Source organism: Canis lupus, unplaced genomic scaffold (genome assembly GCF_011100685.1).
Source record: "Canis lupus familiaris isolate Mischka breed German Shepherd unplaced genomic scaffold, alternate assembly UU_Cfam_GSD_1.0 chrUn_S1784H1981, whole genome shotgun sequence".
NCBI classification, from domain to species: domain Eukaryota; kingdom Metazoa; phylum Chordata; class Mammalia; order Carnivora; family Canidae; genus Canis; species Canis lupus.
In genome coordinates this window covers 33,428-54,018 of record NW_023330639.1, presented here as the reverse complement: position 1 = coordinate 54,018, position 20,591 = coordinate 33,428, and the positions used below count along the sequence as shown (strand labels likewise).

Genomic DNA, 20,591 nt, shown 5'->3' with positions numbered 1-20,591 from the left:
TTTGAAACTGTAGTATCTCCTTCCTCCCTCCCTCTTCTCCTCCTCTTCTCCCTCTGTCATCATTTGCCCTGAGAAATGCCAGTTAGTGCTCATCCTCCCTCCCTCCATCTCTCTTATCTCTCTTCTCTTCTCTTCTCTCTATCTCTCTCTCTCTCTCTCTCATCACTTGCTGTGGGGGAATACATTATAAGGACATCCAGGCAGCCCACACAGAGACCCATGTAGAGAAGAACCAAGCCTGACAACTACATGGGTGATCTTGGAAGCAGGTCTTCCTGGTGACAGGCCCTGCTGACAGCTAGATTACAACTTCATGAGAAACTCAGCCAGAAGCACTTAGCTAGGCCACTTCCAAACTCCTGACCCTCAGATGCCATGAAATAATAAATGCTCATTGTTTTAAACTGCCAAGTTTTGGAGTAATGATTACACAGCAAAGATAACTAGCACAGATATATCCTTTGAGAAAATGAACACCAAGAATCCTGTGGAAATAGTTGTACCTATGCCAATAACTTCCACACGCTTTGTCTCTGTACCAGTGCAGGCAAGAAGAACTGGGTCGCAGGAAACATCATACACGTTGTAGCAGGCAGGACACTTAATGCCATTGGGTACTGAGGATTCCTGAGGCACTGAATGAAGAAAGAAAATTTTCATCTCAAAGAGTAAGCCATAAAAGGAGCTCAGAGAATTTATTATCCCCCAACCAAGATCATGCTTATTCCATGATTCCTCCACCCAAAATCAAAATTATTTAAAACTAGGATGGCATGGAGGGTGTGTGTGTGTGTGTGTGTGTGTGTGTGTGTGTGTGTGTGTGTGGAGGGGAGTAGGTATTAAGTGGAAAGATAGAGGATCTTATAGGAATTTGGTTTATTTGCTTCTTTCATGAATTGATCCTTTGCCCTGGCTGGAGAAAAATGCTTAGATGCCAGAAGGTAACTTGTGGTCTTAAAAAATACTGGTAAGAAATTTTATCATTTCAAGTTTCACATCTAAGTCTTTAATACATTTTTAGCTTATTTCTGTGAATGGCATAAAAAAGTGGTCTGGTTTCATGCTTTTGTATACATGTAGCTGCCCAGTTTTCCCAGCACATTTTTGGGAGAGACTGCCTTTTCCCCCATGTATATTCTTCTCTCCTTTGCCATAGATAAATTGACCATACAAGCATGGGTTTATTTCTGCATTCTCTCTTCTGTTCCATTGATCTATGTGTCTGTTTTTGTGCCAGTACCATACTGTTTTGATCACTACAGCTCTATAGTGTATCTTGAAATCTGGGATTGTGATACTTTGAGCTTTATTCCCTCAGGATTGCTTTGGCTACTCAGTCTTTTGTGGTACAAATTTTACTTTTATTTTCTCTAGTTCTGTAAAAAATACTGTTGTATTTTGATAGGAATTGCATATCTGTAGATTGCTTGGGTAGTATGGACATTTTAACAATACTCGTTCTTCCAGTCCATAACCAAACATTGGAAGTAATTTCACATCATCTGTAGACACATTTTTCTTTATATATCTCCTTTAGCAAAGGAAATAAAACAAAAATAAACTACTGAGACTACACCAAAATAAAAAGCTTTTGCATAGCAAAGAAAATCACCAAGAAAATAAAAAGGCAACCTACTGAATGAAGAAAGATATTTGCAAATTATATATATCTTTTAAATATATAATTAAATATATAAATAATATATAACTTATAAAAAATAAAATATATAAATAATATAAACAATAATAAAAATTATATATAAATAATATTCTAAATATATAAAGAGCTTATACAACTCAATACCAAAAAAGCCCCACGAATAATCCAATTAAAAAATGGGCATGGGACCTGAATAGACATTTTTCCAAGAAAGATATATAGATGGCCAACGGACACATAAAAAAAGATGCTCAACATCACTAATCATCAGGAAAATGCAAGTTCAGACTATAATGAGATATCACTTTATGCCTGTCAGAATGGCTAAAATAAAAAACATAGGAAATAACAATTATTTGTGAGGGTGCAGAGAAAATGGAATCTTTGTGTGCTGTTGGTAGGAATGCAAATTGGGGATAGCCACTGTGGAAAACAGTATGGAGGTTCCTCAAAAAAATAAAAATGGAAATTCCATATGATCCCATAATTTCATTACTGGGGTATTTACCCAAAGAAAATGAAAAACACTAATTTGAAAAGATATATGCACCCCTATGTTTATTGTAGAATTATTTGCAATAGCTGATAGATGAAAAAACAACCCGGGTGTCCATGGACTGAAGAATGGATAAAGAACACGTGATATGTATGTGTGTGTGTATGAATAAATAAATTTATTTATTCATTAGAGACACAGAGAAAGAGAGGCAGAGATATAGGCAGAGGGAGAAGCAGGCTCCCTTCAGGGAGCCCAGTATGGGACTCAATCCTGGGACCCCAGGATCACAACCTGAGCCAAAATCAGATGCTTAAGCACTGAGCCACCCAGGCGTGTCTATACAAGAGGATATTACACAACCATAAAAACGGATGAGATCTTTCCATTTCAAATAACATGGATGGATTTAGAGCATAAATGCTAAGTGAAATAAGGCAGTCAAGGAAAAATAAATATCTATCATGTGATTTCACTCATATATAGAATTTTAAAAATGAAACAAATTAGCAAACAAAGGTTTTTAAAAAGGCAAACAAAAACCACTCTTAAATAGCATAAACTGATGGTTGCTAGCAGGTAGGTGGGTGGAAGATGGATTATATAGGTGAAAGAGATTAAGAGTACATTTATCTTGATGAGCCCCGAGCAATATATAGAATTGTTGAATCGCTGTATTGTACACCTGAAACTAATATAATACTGTATGTTAATTATACTTCAATAAAAAAATACTGTTGAGAGAGTTAAGAAATAAATAGGCAAGGACAAACACTTTTCAACTGGAATGGAAAAGCAAACAACTTAAACCTACAAACTCATACTTAGTGTAAATCCTGAGGACCCATCCCAGCCGCCCAGCTGCCATTCAGTCTTCCTTAAAAGAAGGGCTTGTGCCTATCCCTTCACAGGAAGGAAAGACAGTCAGTGAGGAAAATCAATAGGCAGCTCAGAAGCAGAGAGACAGGTCGTAGGAAGGTACTTAGAAGACAGACATAAGGGATCCCTGGGTGGCGCAGCGGTTTGGCGCCTGCCTTTGGCCCAGGGCGCAATCCTGGAGACCTGGGATCGAGTTCCACGTCGGGCTCCCGGTGCATGGAGCCTGCTTCTCCCTCTGCCTGAGCCTCTGCCTCTCTCTCTCTCTCTCTCTCTCTCTCTCTCTGTATGACTATCATAAATAAATAAATTTAAAAAAATTTTAAAAAAAGACAGACATAAGACAATGGATTGGGATAAAGGATGGGAAGGGAGGGAGAGCAGAGATGTGTTGGCACTCACCTTGGAAGTCCCCTTGGTTATAGAGCTCATCTTGGCAGCACTGGTAGTTTTACCTGAATGTTTTATTATCTCCTAGTGTTGCTGAGAAGGTCCTTGGGACACACTTGCTTGAAGAACAACCTTCTCCTCAACATATTGTAAGAGCTTCCCTGTACAGAAGCAAACCCCAGAAGGAATTTCCCCTTTGAACCATAGAGAGAGCGATGCCCAAATGGGCTACCATTATTAAAGGATTCTGTGCTTCAAATCCTTTTGTCTTTAGTCTTTCCACTTCTCAAGGAGCCCTTCTGCATTGGTCCATGGAATAAACCAGTGGAGGGATGGTTTGTTAGCACTTGTTAGAATGGGAGTGTCATACTTCAATGAGGTGATGCAGAACAAGGATTGTCCAGTCTTTTTACCAGTGTCTCCCACCCTGCCTCCTCCCACCACCCCACACCCCCAGTCCTATCTGGGTAGAATTCAACATAAGAAAGTAGGGTAAAATAGAAGATGCACAGGAAAGCTCCAGCTGGCACCAACATCAGCACTTGTCTGATCTAATCTCTGATTCCTCAGATGAAGAATCTGAGGCTCAGAGAAATGCAAAACTTGGCTAAAGTTGACTGAGAGGTGATGTGGGTCTCCTAATTTTGTCTCGTGCCTGTTGCCTCCACCACCAACTGCTCTCAACATCAGGAGAACCACAGAAAGCTAGCTCTATCTGTTGCTGCCCTACCTCCCCAGTTCTTAGAGGAATAGCCAAGGGCTTGCTCGTGAAAAGAAACAGGGTCTGAGAGAATGTATTAGTATCTTCAGAGATTCACTGACACTCTGTTAGGGTAGAGTATACTTCCTTGTCTCACTGACAATAGACATGGTCATATGATTTGCTCTGAATACTAAAATGTGAGCAGAAATGTGTATTCTATGTTCCAGCAGAAGCTAGGGTATACTTGGAGTATGGTTCTCTCTATCTCTCTTCATTTTTTTATTGTGGTACAATGCATATAAGGTAAAAAAATACTATCTTAAAAATTTTTAAAGATTTTACTTATTTATTCATGAGACACACACACACACACACACACACACACACAGAGACAGGCAGAGATACAGGCAGAGGGAGAAGCAGGCTCCATGCAGGGAGTCCAATGTGGGGCTTGATACTGGGACTTCAGGATTATGCCCTGAGCCAAAGGCAGATGCTCAACAGCTGAGCCACCCAGGCGTCCCTATATTAAACATTTTTAATTGCACAGTTCAGTGGTGTTAATCTCCATGCTCTTTCTTCCCTCCACCATGACACCCAGCAATTCTTTAGAAAGCATCTTCTCCATCAACTTGAGTCCCAGGTTAATATGATTTAGAGTAGACATGCGGCTGACCCAGATGGTGTGAGCAAGAAATAAATCTTTAATTTTGTAGCTTCTGACACCTTGGAGTCACTTGGTATAGCAGCGGTACTTAGCCTCTTAGTACTTAGCAGTACTTAGCCTGGCTGATACCAGGATAACACATGGCTGTCATCTCTAACTTGCTGTCCACCCTGCTGGCTAAAGACCATGAAGTTTCCATGCAATAGCATCTGACTTACAACTAAGTAGAAGAAAGTGTTTCTAGCTTCTAAAATCTCAAGGTGAAGGATGCAGACCGAGAATAAAAACATCTGAAAGCAAGGGCAAATGTATACAACTGAACATGTGCTTTCATTGGCACAGGGCATGCTCAAATGGCCTGATCTTCTGCCTTGTTGAGAATGGATTTTCCTCGGATGTGAGTCTTTGAAACAGGGTGTCACAGCCAACTTTCTCATTCTAAAGAGAAAGATAGAAATGAAGAGAAGCCAGGGCAGAGGGAAACATTAGTTCTTCAGTCACTGACTATCATTTCAGGCAGGGAATTTTTATTACTGTCTACCCCTAAAAACACGTAGGAAGACACAGACCAAAGAGATGTGATGGTGTCAAGTTGTCCACCCCCAGCCTGGGGCCACCCAATGCTTGCACAATCCCTGGTAGCCTGCCACCCAAGAGTACAGGTTCTTTGAGTGACCAAGCCCTCTGGTCACTGGGCCTGACAAGGGACAGATGGTGTTTGTACTTCTTCCAAGGATAGACTATGTCATGCTTAGGCGGAGGAGGAAATAAAAGCTTCATAAACACACTCAAGCCCTCTTTATGGTATTCACTTATATACCTGGCAGATGTCCAACTCATCAAAATTCCACCCTTTTCTGAACATGTCAAATGGCCAAAGTTAGGTCGAAGTTTGAGAAGGCAGAGAAGGGTCTGGAAGTGATAGAATTGGGTTGAGCACAGGCAGTGTTCATGGTGGAACCCACCCTGGAGAAAGACAACCAGTTACTCATTTCCCCCTCAATTTCTGGCCCTTGATGTACTCACCAATATCTATCATATCCCTTCTAAGAACCTGGGCCTAAGGGAAGTATAAAAGCTTACAGTTTTTTTTTTTTTTTACCTGGATTCTGGAGCCAGAGTGCCTAGGCTCAAAGCACCTAGAACAATGCTAGCATGACTAGATTTGAATAAAGTTTAGCTATAGCTGCTGCTATAATGCTCTCACTCGTCACTTTTCATAGAGCTTGTAATTCAAGAGCACAGATAGGCAGCATTTTTCTGAACCTGAGGCTTGGAAGATAAATGGGATTCAGGTAAGATTCACGTAAGCCTGTGAAAATCCCACTCCCTGAGGCCTAGAGGGAAAATGAAGAGGCAGTTGTCATGTGGAGAAACCACCAATACCAAGAATGAGGGTCCCAACCCTGAATCCCAGATTTTTGGTTATTTCAAGAGGTGGGGATGGAACTCCTCAAAAGCCAGTCTGGAGAGCTAAGAGTAAGGTGTCATCCTGAGGCCCACCACTGTTCATCTGAGACGTGGGCAAGTCAGAGTAAGGATGTACCGGCAGGTGGCCTGATAACAAGAAGTAGGGCTGCAGGTCCTGATGTGCAGGGCATTGTGCACAACATTGTGATGCTCAGACAATCTTGCCAGTAAACCAGGGGAGGTAAAGGTTATGTGCAGGTCTGGGTGGGATTCTTGGCCCAGCATAGGGATGCTTCCCTGAGACCACTGCTCAGTGAGAATCAAGACTCTACATCCAGCTGCCATGGGATCATGAAAGGAAATGACTATAAGAGAGAAAATGTCACCCTAACTACTTCTTACTACCAGCTTAAAGCACTCTTCCCCACTCACTAATTCACAGGACCAGAAGGTATTTTCTAACCCCATACGAACATGTAATGGGCAGAACATATAAGGGTGAATGAAAAAGAGTTAGGATGAAGATATGGAAGTTTTCCAGTTAACAAAATAAGCCTAGAAGTCAAAAACTAGAAAGTTTCATGTGAGGGCTATGAATGAAAGTTTGGACAGGGTGGTGTGTGTGTGAAGGTGTGCAGCAGGGAGGCATCTTGGGTTCAAATTATGAAGGTAACTGTCTTGGTTTCTTAGGACTACCATAACAGAGTGCCACCAACCAGGTAGCTTAAACAACAAAAATGTGTACTCTCACAGTTGTGGCATCTAAAAGTCTGAACATGGAGCCAGCAGGGTTGGCTCCTTCAGGAGGCTGTGGAGAAGATACTGTCCCATGCCTTTGTCCTGGCTTCTGGTGGCTGCAACAATCTTTGTCACCCCTTGGCTTATAGACACATCACTCTGATCTCTGCCTCCATCTTCACATGGAGTTCCCTTGTGTGTCTCCCTCCTCTTTTTATAGGGATAGGGACACTAGCCGTATTAGGTTGGGGCCCACATTATTTCAGTATGACCTCATTTAACTGATAACATCAGCAATGACCCTATTTCCAAATAAGATCATATTCTCAGGTATCCAGGGCTTAGGACTTCAATATATCTCTTTTGGAGGTGCAATCAAAGTCATAACAGGAACAGAAGCCCTTGGATTCCCCCCTCTCAATGCCCCATTCCTTCTACCTGGGTCCCTCTAACTTTGTCCTTTCATGTGTCCATCCAAGTGGCTAGCACTGCTCTCCTCAGGGACACTCTTTACTGTCTGAAAGCGGTCCATCTGAGAGTGGAAATTGGGACAGCCACTATGGAAAACAGTAGGAAGGGTCCTCAAGAAACTATAAATAGATGCACTTCTGGATATATAACTTAATGAAACAAAATCACCACCCTGAATATGTCTACACCCCATATTCATCACAGCATTATTCACCATAGCTAACCAATGGTAACAACCTAAGTATCTATCAACAAATGAATGGATGAAGGAATACTATTTGGCCATAAAGAAAATCTTGCCATTTATGACAACATGGATAGACATTGGAGGAATTATGCTAGGTGAAATAAGTCAGAGAATGACGAACACTTATAATCTCACTTACATAATAATTGATAGAAACGGAATAGATTGGTGCTTACCAGAGATAGAGGGAGAGTGTGGGGGCATACCCCTTAGTTTTGTGATCTTGGGGCTAAATTTATCTTTTTCTTTGAAAAATTTGTCATGCCCTGTCTTCCATTTTAAGTACCATCTTTATGGATAATGGTCATTACAAAGAATACATGTTTGTTGCAAAAAAACCCTCAGAATGTAGAAGTATAGAATAAAAAGTGGAAGTTACCTGCCTTCTGGTGGCTTCTACATCCTGTGATTGTTTTCTGAGTGAGGATGTTCCAGGGTGTAGTCTTCCTGAGGCAACAACTGTTCCTGTAAACTGTAGAGAGGTAGTTTAAGGAAGTGGGTTTATGGATGAACATAAGATTCATCCCTAACTGGGTTCAAATTCCTACCCCTTCTGTTACTAGCTCTTCCAAAGTGGATGTTATTTCAGCTTTCCATGCCCCTCTTTATCTTTAAGCTACAAGATGATCATGGTAGTAGTCCCTATATCATGGAGTTGCTGTGAGAATTAAGTGATTTCACAAACATGGTAATTCTTGGCTACTTTTATTATTGTTTTGTATCTTCCTGCCTACTGGAGGTCTTTGAGCCAAGGAATAATGAGATGGTACAAGTTCAAGAATGTAAATTAACCAACAAAAAGCCCAATAAGGATAATAGCACTGTCTCTGAGGTGTGGATGGAAAACGTAAAAACAATTTTAAAAATTAATTTTTCCAGCTTTATTGACATATAAATGACATGTAATATTGCATAAATGTAAAGAATATAACAGTTTAAAAATATTTTTATTTAAATTCCAGTAAACAGTGTACTGCATATTAATTTGAAATATATATATATATACTGTGAAATTACTACAATAAATTTAATTAACATCCACACCTCACATGGTTACAAATTCTTTTTCTTGTGATGTGAACTTTTAAGATTTACATTCTTATCAACTTTCAAATATATAATATTGTTAACTATAGTCACCGTGCTGTGCACTATATCCCCAGACCATTTCATAGGTTGCCTTTTAGTTTTGTTGATGATTCCTACACTGTGCAGAAGCATTTTGTTTTGATACAGTCCGAATAGTTTTACTAGTTTCAGAGGCAGAGCTTAGTGATTCATCAGTTGCATATAACATCCAGTGCTCATTACATCATGTGCCTGCCTTAATGTCCATCACCCATTTACCTCATCCCCTCACTCCCCTCCCCTCCAGCAACCCTGTTTGTTTCCTAGTGTTAAGAGTCTCCCATGGTTTGCCTCCCTCTCAATTTTCATCTTATTTTTCCTTCCTTTCCCCTATGTTCATCTGTCTTATTTCTTAAATTTTACGTATGTGTGAAATATTATGGTATCTGTCTTTCTCTGACTGACTTACTTCACTTAGCATCATACCCTCTAGTTCTAGTCACATCACTGCAAATGGCAAGATTTCATTCTTTTTGATGGTTGGGTAATATTCCATATTATATCCATATATATTGCTTCTCCATTCATCTCTCAATGGGCATCTTGGCTCTTTCCATATTTTGGCTGTTGTACGCACTGCTGCTATAAACATTGGACTGCTTGAGCTACTTTGAATAACTATATTTGTATCCTTTAATAAATACCTAATAGTACAATTACTGCGTGGTAGGATGGTTTTATTTTTCAGTTTTTGAGGAACTTCCATTCTGTTTTCCACAGAGGCTGCAAAAGTCTGCATTCTCACCAACAGTGTAAAAGGGTTCCCTTTCTCCACATCCTTGCTAACATCAGTTGTTTCCTGTCTTGTTAATTTTAGCCATTCTGACTGGTGTGAGGTGGCATCTCATTTTGGCTTTGATCTGTATTTCCCTGATGACAAGTCACGTGGAACATTTTCTCATGTGTCTGTTGGCCATGTGTATGTCTTATTTGGACAAACGTCTGTTCATGTCTTCTGTCCATTTCTCAACTGAATTTTTTGCTTGAGTTTGATAAGTTCTTTATCGATTTTGGATACTAGCCCTTGACCTGATAAGATCATTGCAAATATCTTCTCCCATTCCATAGTTGCCTTTTAGTTTTGTTGGTTTTTTCCTTTACTGTGCAAAAATTTTTATCCTGATGAGGTTTCAATAGTTCACTTTTGCTTTTGTTTCCCTTGTCTCCAGAGACATGTCTAGAAAGAAGTTGCTGCGGCTGAGTTCAACAGATTGCTGCCTGTATTCTCCACTAGGATTTTGATGGATTCCTGTCTCACATTTAGGTGTTTCGCCCATTTTGAGCTTATCTTTGTGTATGGTGTAAGAAAGTGGTCCAGTTTCATTCTTCTGCGTGTGGCTGTATAATTTTCCTAACACCATTTGTTGAAAAAATGTCTTTTTCCACTGGATGTTCTTTCCTGCTTTGTCAAAGATTAGTTGACCGTAGAGTTGAGGGTCCATTTCTGGGTTCTCTATTCTGTCTCATCGATATATGTGTCTGTTTTGTATCAGAACCATACTGTCTTGATGATCAGAGCTTTGTAATACAGCTTGAAGTCCAGAATTTTGCTGCCTCCAGCTTTGGTTTTCTTTTTCAACATTACTTTGGTGATTTGAGGTCTTTTCTGGTTTCATACAAATTTTAGGGTTGTTTCATAGATCAATGGAACAGAATAGAGAATCCAGAAGTGGAACCTCAACTTTATAGCCAAATAGTATTCGACAAAGGAGGAAAGACTATCTATCCACTGGAAAAAAAGACAGTCTCTTCAATAAATGGTGCTGGGAAAATTGGACATCCACGTGCAGAAGAATGAAACTAGACCACTCTCTTGCACCATCCACAAAGATAAACTCAAAATGGATGAAAGATCTTAATGTAAGACAAGATTCCATCAAAATCCTAGAGGAGAACACAGGCAACACCCTTTCTGAACTTGGCCACAGTAACTTCTTGCAAGATTAATCCATGAAGGCAAGAGAAACAAAAGCAAAAATGAATTATTGGGACTTCATCAAGATAAGAAGCTTTTGCACAGCAAAAGATACCATCAACAAAACTCAAAGACAACCTACAGAATGGGAGAGGATATTTGCAAATGACATATCAGATAAAGGGCTAGTTTCCAAGATCTATAAAGAACTTCTTAAACTCAACAGCAAAGAAACAATCCAATCATGAAATGGGCAAAAGACATGAAGAGAAATCTCACAGAGGAAGACATAGACATGGCCAACAAGCACATGAGAAAATGCTCCGCTCACTTGCCATCAGGGAACTACAAATCAAAACCACCATGAGATCCCACCTCACACCAGTGAGAATGGGGAAAATTAACAAAGCAGGAAACCACAAATGTTGGAGAGGATGTGGAGAAAGGGGGACCCTCCTGCACTGTTGGTGGGAATGTGAACTGGTGCAGCAACTCTGGAAAACTGTGTGGAGGTTCCTCAAAGAGTTAAAAATAGATCTGCCCTATGGACCCAGCAATTGCACTGTTGGGGATTTACCCCAAAGATACAGATGCAATGAAATGCCGGGACACCTGCACCCCGATGTTTGTAGCAGCAATGTCCACAATACCCGCACTGTGGAAGGAGCCTCGGTGTCCATAGAAAGATGAATGGATAAAGAAGATGTGGTTTATGTACACAATGGAATATTACTCAGCCATTAGAAATGACAAATACCCACCATTGGCTTCGACGTGGATGGAACTGGAGAGTATTATGGCTGAGTGAAATAAGTCAATTGGAGAAGGACAAACATTATATGATCTCATTCATTTGGGGACGATAAAAAATAGTGAAAGGGAATAAAGGAGAAAGGAGAAAAAATGAGTGGGAAATATCAGAAAGGGAGACAGAACATGAAAGACTCCTAACTCTGGGAAATGAACTAGGGGTGGTGGAAGCAGAGGAGGGTGGGGGGTGGGGGTGATGGGCACTGAGGTGGGCACTTGACGGGATGAGCACCGGGTGTTATTCTATATGTTGGCAAATTGAACACCAATAAAAGATAAATTTATTTTAAAAAATTTTAGAGTTGTTGGTTCCAGCTCTGTAAAAAATGCTAATGCGGGCAGCCCAGGTGGCTCAGCGGTTTAGCGCCACCTTCAGCCCAGGGCCGGATCCTGGAGATTCGCGATCCAGTCCCACGTTGGGCTCCCTGCATGGAGCCTGCTTCTCCCTCAGCCTGTGTCTCTGCCTCTCTCTCTCCCTCTCTGTGTATCTGTCATGAATAAATAAATAAAACCTTTAAAACCTTTTAAAAATTGGTATTTTGATAGAGATTGCACTGAATGTGTAGGTTGCTCTGGGTAGCAATAGACGACTTTTGGGGTAGCATTAACAATATTTGTTCTTCCAATGCATGAGAATGGAATGTTTTTCCTTTTCTTTATGTCTTCCTCAATTTCTTTCATAAGCATTCCATAGTATCCAGAGTACAGATCCTTTACCTCTTTGGTTTATTCCAAGGTGTCTCATGGTTTGGGGGACAATTGTAAGTGGGATCCATTCCTTCATTTCTTTCATCCGTTCATGTTTAGTGTATAGAAATGCAACTGACTTCTGTGCATTGATTTTATATTCTGCGATTTTGCTGAATTCCTACATCAGTTCAAGCAATTTTGGGATGGAATCTTTTGGGTTTTCTATATAAAGTATCATGTTGTCTACAAATAGTGAAAGTTTGACTTCTTTGCCAATTTGGATGCTTTTTATTTGTCTGATTTCTGAGGCTAGGACTTCTAGCACTATGTTGAACAGCAGTGAGAGTGGACATCCCTGTCTTATTCCTGACCCTGGAAGAAAATCTCTGTTTTTCCCTGTTAAGGATGATATTCACTGTGGATTTTTTGTATGGCTTTTAGGATACTGAGGTAAGTTCCTTCTGTCTTTATACTGCAGTGAGTTTCAATCAAGAAAGAATGCTGTATTTTGTCTTTTATTAATGTTGTGTATCACGTTGATTTGCAACTGTTGAACCACCCTTGCATCTCAGGAATAAATTCCTTTTGGTCATGGTAAATAATCCTTTTAATGAACTTTTGGATCCAATTTGCTACTATCTTGGTGACAATTTTTGCATCCATATTCATCAGGGATCTTTGATCTGTACTTCTTTTGGGTGGGGTCTTTATTTGGTGTTGGGATTGATGCTGGCCTCATAGAATGAGTTTGGAAGTTATTCTTCCATTTCTAGTTTTTGGAACAGTTTCAGAATAGGTACTAATTATTTAAATGTTTGGTGGAATTCCCCTGGGAAGCCGTCTGGCCCTGGACTCTTGTTTGTTAGGAGATCTTTGAGATCTGATTCAATTTCTTTGCTGGTTATGGCTCTGTTCAGATTTTCTGTTTCTTCCTGTTTCCGTTTTAGTAGTTTATATATTTCTAGGAATGCATCCAAATTGCCTAATTTGTTGGGATATAATTGCTCACAATATTCTCTTATAATTGTATGTCTTCAGTGTTGCTTGTGATCTCTTTTTCATTCATGATTTTATTTCTTTGAGTCCTTTCTCTTTTCTCTTTTTGATAAGTCTGGCTAGGTATTTATCGATTTTATTAATTCTTTCGAAGAATCAGCTATTAATTTCATTGATCTTTTCTGTTTTTTTCCCCCATATCATTGCTTTATGGTCCACTCTATTATTTTTCTTCTCCTGCTAGATTTAGGCTTTATCTGTTGTTCTTTTATCAGCTCCTTTAGATTTCAGGTTATGTTGTGTCTTTGCAACTTGTTTCTTGAGAAAGGCCTGTGTTGCTATATACTTTCCTCTTAGGACCACCTTTGCTGCATCCTCATAGTTTAGGGGACATGTCTAGAAAAATGTCGCTACAGGAATACCAGAGAAATTGCTCTCTTCTAGAATTTTTATACTTTCAGATCTCACAATTAGGTCTTTGATACATTTTGAGTATATTTTGTGTATGGTGTAAGAAAATGGCCTACTTTCATTGTTTTTGCAAGTAGCTATCCAGTTTCCCAACAGCACTTGTTGAAGAGACTTTTTCCCATTATTTTTTCCTGCTTTGTCAGAGAGTAAATGATCATATAATTATAGATTTTTTAGTGTTGTTTTATTAATCTGTGTGTCCATTTTGTACTAACAGTATACTTTCTGAATTACTACAGCTTTGTAATAGAACTGGAAGTCTGGAATGTGTTACCTCCTGTTTTGTTTTTCCAAGATTGCTTCGGCTGCTTGGGGTATTCTGTGGTTCCATATAAATTTTAGGATTGTTTTAGCTCTGTGAAGAATGCCGGTGATATTTTGATAGGAATTGCATCCAAAGTGTAGATTTCTTTGGTTGGCATAGACCTTTTAACAGTATCTGGCCTTTTTTTTTTAATTTTTTTTTAATTTTTATTTATTTGTGATAGTCACAGAGAGAGAGAGAGAATGAGGCAGAGACACAGGCAGAGGGAGAAGCAGGCTCCATGCACCGGGAGCCCGATGTGGGATTCGATCCAGGTCTCCAGGATTGCGCCCTGAGCCAAAGGCAGGCGCCAAACCGCTGCACCACCCAGGGATCCCAGTATTTGGCCTTCTAATCCATAAGCATGGAATGTCTTTCCAATTGTGTCATCTTCAACTCTTTAATCATTGTTTTATAGTTTTCAGAGTATAGGTCTTTTACCTCTTTGGTTAAGCTTATTCCTAGGTATTTTAATATTTCTGGTTCAATTGTAAATGGGATTATTTTATTAATTTGTCCTTCTGCTGTTTCATTATTAGTGTATAGAAATGATACAGATTTCTGTGTGTTGTTTTTGTATCCTGTGACTTTACAAATTTATTTCTCAGCTATAGAATGTTTTTGAAGGAGTGTTTAAGGTTTTCTGTGTGTACTATTATGTCAACTGCAAATAGTGAAAGTTTTACTTCATCCTTGCAATTCCGGATGCACTTTATTTCTCTTTGATGTCTGATTGCTGTGGCTAAGATTGAGAGATAGGGAGGGAGACAGGGCCAGACCAGGAGGGACAGAGAGTGAGACCAGGAGGGAGAGACAGAGACCCGGACGGAAGGACAGGGAGGGAGACACAGAGCCAGAGAGAGGCTTCGTGCCTCCATGAGCAGGAGTCCCTTGGGACTGAGCGGGGGGCTCAAGGCCTCAAACCCAGCGCCTGACCAGACTACCCGGCAGAGGCATAGGCATTCTCCACTCCGCTCTGAACTCCGCGAAGGGCGGGCCTCTGTGCGGGGGGCGGGCCCAGGGGCGGGAGCGGGGGTGAGGCCACAGGGTTCCAGGAACTTGCCCCTGCGCCTGACCCCGAGCGTGACCTGAAGGGGGCCGCGGCTGGCCGCAGGAGGAGCTGTGCGCAGATGCGACCCGGCGGTGGCAGGAGGTAGCTCGGCCGCGCCGCCCCTCCAGGCCCGCGGTTCCTGGCGCTCCGGGCTCCCGGCAGCGGCTCTGCAGGCCTCGGCCCCCTGCGCGCAGGTCAGCGTGGGCCCCGGGAGGCGTGACGGGCCCCGGGGTGGCTGTGCGAGGGGCATCTGACCCTCGCGTGTGGCGCAGCAGGTGCCTGGCAGGGACCGGGAGGGGGACAGCGGGCCTTGGGGCTGCATGGAGGTGGCCCCGTGGCGAGCCGGACCCACACCCTTTGGGCCGCCAGGGTGCCGGGCAGAGGGCTGCGGGGGAGGAGTGGTGGGACCTGTTGGCGGAGGGGTCGGCGGTGGGGCCTCCTACAGGTCAGGCCAGGTCTCCTTTGGGCGGCTCAGGGAGGGTGCGGGGCCCCTCCCCCGGGCTCAGGGAGGTACCGCGGAACCCATGTGCGTGCGCTCAGAGGGGTTAGGGTGCAGGCACTTTGCAATGTCAGGGCACGGCCTTGGGACGGTGGCTTGAGGGCCTGGGCTGCTGGGCCCCAGGAGCCTCCCCAAGCCCTTGGCTCTTACTCCGCCTGCCTCCCCCTCCCAGCTCTCAGGTCCCTCCCCAAGCACCCCAGCCTGGCCAGGAGCCCGCCCCTCCCGCTTGGTCCCTGTCAGGTGAGTATGGCTACCTCTGAAATTTTTGCATTTTGAAAACGTTCTCCTTTCTCCACAGCCTCCCCAAAATTTGGTGTTTCCTGTCTTTTTAATGTTCTCACCGGTGTGAGGTGGCATCTCATTGTGGTTTTGACCTTTATTACTCTGATGGCCAGTGACCCAGAGCATTGTCTTGCCTGCTTGTTGGCCATGTACATATAGGTCTTCTTCTGTGACTTTTCTGTTCGTGACTTTTCCCGTTTTCTGGATGGGATGGTTGGTCTCTTTGCTGTGGAGTTGCAGAGGTTCTTCAGAGATCTTGGATGCTGGCCCTTTATCTGACGGGGTCATTTGCACATACCTTCTTCTCCCATTCTGTGGGCCGCCTTTGAGTTCTGTTGAGTGTTTCTTTTGCTGTGCGGAAAGTGCTCATCTTGATGAAGTACCAGCGATCCATTTTCGCTCTTGTTTCTCTGGACTTCGTGGCTGATGTAATTTGCAAGAAGTTGCTGTGGCCCAGTTCAAGAAGGGTGTTGTTTCCCGTGTTCTCCCGGGGGGTTTTGATGGAATCTTGTCTCACATTTAGATGCTTCATCCATTTTGAGTTTATCCTTGTGTTTGGTGTGAGAGGAATGGTCCAGGCTCATTCCTCTGCATGTGGCTGTCCAGTGTTCCCAGCAGCCTTGATCGAAGAGACTGTCTTTTTTTTCCCATCTTTCCTGCCTGGCCAAATATTAGTTGCCCGTAGAGTTGAGGGTCCACATCTGGATGCTCTCCTCTGTTCCATTGATCCATGTGTCCGTTTCTGTGACAGTACCACACTGTCCTGATGCTCACAGCTTTGAGGCGCGCCCTGAAATCTGGCATTGTGCTGCCCCACCCCCACCCCCTGCATTGGATTTCTTGGCTACTATTCCTGTGGCCGTTCGGGGTCTTTTCTGATTCCACACAAGTCTTCAGATGATTTTTTCCAGCTCTCTGAAGATAGTCCATGGTATTTCTGAGAGGGATTACACTATTTCTGTAAATTGCCCTGAGTCACGTTGACATTTTCCCCAATATTAATTCTTCCAAACCAGGAGCATGGAACCTTTTTCCATCGCTTTGTGTCTTCCTCAGTTTCTTTCAGACATGTTCTGCAGTGTTTTGGGTAGCAATCCTTTACCCCTTTGGTTAGGTTTATTCCTAGGTAGCTCATGGTTTTTTTGGGTGCTGCGGTTGTATAAATGGGGTTGACCCCTTCCTCGATGTCCCTTTCCTCGGTCTCATCCTCGCTTACAGAAAGGCCACTGGTTTCTGGGTCCCGAGTTTGTATCCCGCCACACTGCCGAACTTGCTGTAGGAGTTCCAGCCGTCTTGGGTTTTCTAGGTACGGTATCATGTCATCGGTGAAGAGGGAGAGTTTGACTTCTTCTTTGCCAATTTGAATGCCTTTTATTTCTTTTCATTGCCTGATTGCTGAGGCCATGACGTCTCGTACTATGTTGAGAATAGCAGCAGTGAGAGTGGACATCCCCGCCTCGTGCCTGGTCATCGGGGAAAGGCTCCCAGTGTTTCCCCATTGGGAATGAGAATTTGCCACGGGCTTTTCGTAGATGGCTTTGAAGATGCTGAGGGACGTTCCCTCTATCCCGGTACTCTGAAGCGTTTGGATCAGGAATGGATGCTGTGTTTTGTCAAATGCTTCTTCCTCTGCGTCTCTTGAGAGGATCATCTGGTTCTTGTTTTCTCTCTTGCAGATCTGAAGAAGCACCTTGAGTGCTTTCTGAGTGCTGAAGCAGCCTTGCACCCCGGGGATAAAGCCCACCGGGTCATCGTGAGTAACTTGTTAATAATGTCCTGTTGGATCCCGTTGGCTCATAGCTTGTGGAGGTGTGCATCCGTGTTCATCAGGGACATCGGTCCAGAATTCTCCCTTTGGGTGGGGGGGGGTCTTGGGTTTTGGAGTTAAGGTGACGCTGGCCTCCAAGAACGAGTTTGGAAGTATTCCATTTCTTTCTATCTTTCGGAGCAGCTTTGGTAGCACAGGTATGATTTCTTCTTGAAGCGTTTGATAGAATTCCCCTAGGAAGGCATCTGGCCCCGGACTTTTGTGTCTCGGGAGGTTTGTGTGTTTCTTTATAGGTGTGTTTCTTATTTCCTATTGGGGTTCATTTTGCCAACATAGAGCATAATCCCCCAGGGCTCATCCCATCAAGTGCCCCCCTCCGTGCCCGTCGCCCAGTCACCCGCACCCCCCACCCTCCTCCCTTTCTTCCACCCCTTGTTCGTTTCCCAGGGTTAGGAGTCTCTCCTGTTCGGTCTACCTTTCTGCTATCTGCCACTCATTTTTTTCTCCTTTCCCCTCTCTCCCCTTTCACTATTTTTTTCATCCTCCCCAGAAGAATGAGACCATATGATGTTTGTCCTTCGCGATTGTCTTCTTTCCCTCAGCCTTAATACCCTCCGGTTCCATCCAGGTCAAAGCAAATGGTAGGTGTTCGTCGTTTCTAACGGCTGAGTAATCTTCCATTGTGTGCAGAGACCACTCACCCTCCTTATCCATTCATCTTTCGATGGACACCGAGGCTCCTTCCGCAGAGTGACTATCATGGATGTTGCCGCTTGAAACCTCGGGGTGCAGGTGTCCCAGCATTTACCTGCATCTGTATCATTGGGGTACTCTCCACCAGTGCACCCCCCATGCTGTATCACAGTGCAGATCCGTTGTTACCTCTCTGAGGCACCTGCACACGGTTTTCCAGGCGTGGCTGCATCAGGTCACATTCCCACCAGCAGTGCAAGAGGGTTCCCCTTTCGCCACATCATCACTGACATTCGCTGCTTCCTGTCTTGTTAACATTCACCGTGGTCACTGGTGTGTCAGGTGGGATCTCGTTGTGCTTATGACCTGTATTTCCCTGACGGCCAGTGATGCGGTGCATTGTCTCATGTGCTTGTCTGCCACGCCTACGTCTTCCTCTGTGACATTTCCGTTCACGTCTCTTGCCCGTCTACCAGATTGGATCCTTGGTCTCTTTGCTGTGGAGTTGCAGAAGTTCTTCAGAGATCTTGGATACTGGCCCTTTACCTGACAGGGTCATTTGCACATATCTTCTCCCATTCTATGCGTTGGCTTTAAGTTTTTTGAGTGTTTCTTTTGCTGTGCGGAAGCTGCTCATCTTGGTGAAGTCCCAGCGATCAATTTTTGCTCTTGTTTCTCTGGCCTTTGTGGCTGATGTAATTTGCACGAAGTTGCTGTGGACCAGATCAAGAATGGTGTTGTTGCCTGTGTTGTCCCCTAGGATTTTGATGGAATCTTGTCTTGCATTTAGATCCTTCATCCATTTTGAGTTTATCCTTGTGTATGGTGTGAGAGGAATGGTCCAGTTTCATTCTTCTGCGTGTGGCTGTCCAGTGTTCCCAGCAGCATTTACTGAAGAGACTGTCTTTTTTGTTCCCCCTGCAAGGTCTTTGCTGCCTGGCCGAATATTAGTTACCCATAGAGTTGAGGGTCCACCTCTGGATGCTCTCTTCTGTTCCATTGATCAGTGTGCCTGTCTTTGTGCCAGTATCACACTGTCTTGCCAGTCACAGCTTCGTGGCACAACGTGAAATCCAGCATTGTGCTGCCCCCGCAGTGGTTTTCTTGGCTACTCTTCCTGTGGCCGTTCGGGGTCTTTTCGGATTCCACACAAGTCTTCAGATGACTTGCTCCAGCTCTCTGAAGAGAGTCCATGGTATTTCTGACAGGGATTGCATTAGTTGTGTCAATTGCCCTGGGTCACATTGACATTTTCCCGAATATTAATTCTTCCAATCCAGCATCATGGAACCTTTTCCATCTCTTTGTTTCTTCCTCAGTTTCCTTCAGACTTGTTCTGCAGTGTTTCGGGTAGAGACCCTTTACACCTTTGATTAGGGTTCTTCCTAGGTAGCTCATGCTTTTTTGGGGGTGCTGCAGTTGTATAATTGGGGTTGACCCTTTCCTCGATGTCCCTTTCCTCCGTCTCCTTGTTCGCATGTAGAAAGGCCACTAGTTTCTGGGCCCCACGTTTGTATCCTGCCGCACTGCCGAACTTGCTGTAGGGAGTTTGAGCAATCATGTGGTGGAGTCTTTTGGGTTTTCTAGGTACAATATAATGTCATCGGCGAAGAGGGAGTTGTTGACTTCTTCTTTGCCAGTTTGAATGCCTTTTGTTTCGTTTTGTTGCCTGACTGCTGAGGCCATGACGTCTCGTACTGTGCTGAGAATAGCAGTGGTGAGAGTGACATCCCAGTCTCGTGCCTGTTCTTCAGGGCAAGGCTCCCGGTGTTTCCCCATTGCGAATGATAATTTGCCACGGGCTTTTCGGAGATGGCTTGGAAGATGCTGAGAGACGTTTCCTGTATCCCTGTACTCTGATGCGTTTGGATCGGGCATGGATTCCGTATTTTGTCAAATGCTTCCTCTGCGTCTCTTGAGAGGATCATCTGGTTCTTGTTTTCTCTCTTGCAGATCTGATGAATGAAGCCCATCGAGTGTTCTCCGAGTGCTGAAGCAGCCTTGCACCCTGGCGATTAACCCCACTGGGTCGTGGTGAGTAACTTCTTAATAATGTCCCGTTGCATCCTGTTGGGTCGTATCTTGTGGAGAAGGTGTGCATCTGCGTTCATCAGGGACATCGGTCCAGGATTCTTCTTTTTGGTGGGTTCTTGGGTTCTGGAGTTAAGGTGACCCTGGCCTCCAAGAACGGGGTTGGAAGTGTTCCATCTCTTTTTTTTTTTTTTTTTTTTTTTTTTTTTTTTTTATGATAGGCACACAGTGAGAGAGAGAGAGGCAGAGACACAGGCAGAGGGAGAAGCAGGCTCCATGCACCGGGAGCCCGACG

General features: G+C 43.4%; 2 long non-coding RNA genes across 6 annotated transcripts in view; one reads left to right on the top strand and one right to left on the bottom strand.

Annotated features, from left to right (window-relative positions):
• The window catches only part of LOC119864456, a 42,442-nt gene that overhangs the window by 1,362 nt on the left and 20,489 nt on the right, over positions 1–20,591 (bottom strand). For 3 of the 5 annotated variants that reach the window (XR_005387047.1, XR_005387051.1, XR_005387050.1), the window contains exons 3-5: positions 8,038–8,130; positions 3,435–3,583; positions 110–635 (exon numbers count right to left, since the gene is read on the bottom strand). This is a non-coding gene — a long non-coding RNA (uncharacterized LOC119864456). Of the gene's footprint in view, positions 1–109; positions 636–3,434; positions 3,584–8,037; positions 8,131–20,591 lie in introns of those variants that run through there. The other 2 variants (XR_005387049.1, XR_005387048.1) reach the window with 1 other exon arrangement.
• Positions 521–20,428, top strand: LOC119864458. Its single transcript, XR_005387052.1, has 3 exons — positions 521–668; positions 17,481–17,557; positions 20,219–20,428. It is a non-coding gene; the product is annotated as an uncharacterized LOC119864458 (long non-coding RNA).